Raw genomic sequence first — 2,500 nt, forward strand, 5'->3', positions numbered from 1 at the left:
TTAACATAGCTTTGATACTCTTGTCGGAGCCTAATGTGTATATTGTCATCTTTGAGCTCACGTGTCCAGCAAGTAAATGCTTCCGTTCGCATCAGTAATCATGCTGCTTTTGCTTCATGCCCTTCTACCTTTCTTGCTAATATTTGTTTTAGAAATTCACACTGGCAATTTATCCTGGTAATGTTCTTGGCATTCATTCAGCCTTTTCTAATGACCTTTCCTATCTTCAAAGCCGAAAACCCTAAAGTTAATAAATCGTTTTCTTTGACGATCTTTTTGTTTTTCTATATACGAATTTTTTCGACATCATAATCCTCACTTAGCGGTCCATCGATCCCCTCTCTCTGCTCTCTCTCGCTCTCTCTCGCTCTCTTCTCGCTCTCTCTCGCTCCTCTCCCTCTCTCGCTCTCTCTCGCCTCTCTCTCTCTCCCCTCTCTCTCGCTCTCTCTCGCTCTCTCTCGTCTCTCTCCTCTCTCTGCTCTCTCCTCTCTCTCTCTCTCTCTCTCTCTCTCTCTTCCCCTGCTACTGCTTTCTTCTTTCATCCTCTCCTATCCTTCTTCCCCTACTTCCTACCGCACTCCTCTTCCTCGCCTTTCATCGTCTCCTTCCTTCGCCTTGCCTCTATCCTCACTCACCTCTTTCTCCTCTTTCTTTCCCTTTCTTCTCCTCACGTTCCTCTCCCTTCCCCTCTCTTCTCTATCTCCTACTTCTCCTTCCTCCCTCTTCCCTCTCCCTAATCTGCCCCACATCCTCTTCTGCCTTTGTTTTAACTTGCCTCCTCCTGATGACTTATTTAATATGCCTGTCAGACAATGTGTTGGAAAAAGGGGGGCGGGAGATAAAAAATCATTATAGATCTATAAAAGTAATCCTACAAGACCGGACTTTTCTCTCTCCCGTCTCTCTCTCTCTCTTTCCCCGTCTGTCTCTCTATCTCTCTTTCTTTCCTCCTCACTCTCTCTCTCTCTCTCTCTCTCTCTCTCTCTCTCTCTCTCTCTCTCTCTCTCTCTCTCTCTCTCTCTCTCTCTCTCTCTCTCTCACACACTATTCATACATATACATACATACATGCACACACACACACACACACACACACACACACACACACACACACACACACACACACACACACACACCACACACACACACACACACGCACGCACGCACACACACACACACACACACACACACACACACACACACACACACACACATAAACACTGTGTGTGTGTGTGTGTGTGTGCACAAATGTAAGAATATGGTGAATCACCTGATAAGTGGACGCTCTTGTGAACGCAAAAGAAAGAATGGAAGAAAGAAAGAAAAACGTGTTGTCCTCTATATTTCAGAGGCTATGAAGTGCAAACACGAGTCTGGCAAAGAACAAAAAATATGATCCTGTGTAAAGTCGAAAAAAGGACTGTTGATTTAACAAACGCCTCTTTTGGCTTTGCATGAGTTTTTATGTTTTAAAAGTGTTTGTGTTAGGCGAGTCAAGAACTGATTTCAAGACGTATTTCAAAGCGTACTTCTTTTCTCTGCTCTGATTTTTTAAAAATAAAATATCTAGTGGCCTTTAGTATAAAAAGTTGCATAATTATTCGTAATACAATATTCATACATAAAGAATATCCCTTAATTAATATAATTTGATGAAAGTTCAAGCGGTAATCCTCTGAGAGTAACATTCAGTTTGAAGAGGTACATAAATACCCTATTCATTACAATGTTAAAAGCGGATCCAATTATGTAAAATAACACACTCCATTAACTGTTCCCGAGATTATATCACTTTATTTTCTTTGTTTAAACAAGCTAATCCGCGACATTGGGATCAATAGCGGAATTAAAACATTCGGGCCTTAATTCTTTCTCTTGTATTAGTTGCTGCATTTTCCGTCGCAATAGTAAGAGTAGTAATTTCCTGCTAGTCAAAGACACAGGTGGGAGAGGGAAGGAAAGAGATACGGAAGGACAGACAGAAAGGAGAGATGCAGGATAGAGAGACAGAGAGAGAGAGAGAGAGAGAGAGAGAGAGAGAGAGAGAGAGAGAGAGAGAGAGAGAGAGAGAGAGAGAGAGAGTAGAGAGAGAAACGGTAAAGCCTCACAATTCGTAGGTTGTACTCCATTTTCTATGATGATCTCCTAATCTTAAACTCACAGAACAAGTTTTGAATGTATTCTGCAAACAGGAAAGATCGTCGTGTTTCGAAAACTTGCAAAACATAACATAAAAATAACGATATAAAGCCCAATCTCGGATGACATGTAAAGTTGAATATTGTAGGAAGCCGAAGAAGAAAATATATTTATATAAACGCAGTTCAAAAATATTCTATATAAGCTACCCCAAGCTTTCCAAATAATCTTTTTCACGTCGACGAATATATTCCGGATCCGCCTCGTCCAAGGTAAACATCAGACCGTTCCCAACCCGAGGTATTCGTACAGGTGACCTACCTTGACCGTCTCGCTGTTGAATGTCATCTCCACCACATCC

General features: G+C 41.7%; 1 protein-coding gene across 1 annotated transcript in view; it reads right to left on the minus strand.

Annotated features, from left to right (window-relative positions):
- Nucleotides 1–2,460: 2,460 nt before the first annotated feature.
- LOC119580676 (glutamate receptor 1-like) overlaps nt 2,461–2,500 on the minus strand; it is a 131,316-nt gene continuing 131,276 nt past the window's right edge. Inside the window, exon 6 of the mRNA XM_037928774.1 lies at nt 2,461–2,500. This exon is cut by the window's right edge and continues 68 nt beyond it. The gene's annotated coding sequence lies outside the window, so the exon portion shown is untranslated.

This window comes from Penaeus monodon, chromosome 14 (genome assembly GCF_015228065.2).
Source record: "Penaeus monodon isolate SGIC_2016 chromosome 14, NSTDA_Pmon_1, whole genome shotgun sequence".
NCBI lineage: Eukaryota > Metazoa > Arthropoda > Malacostraca > Decapoda > Penaeidae > Penaeus > Penaeus monodon.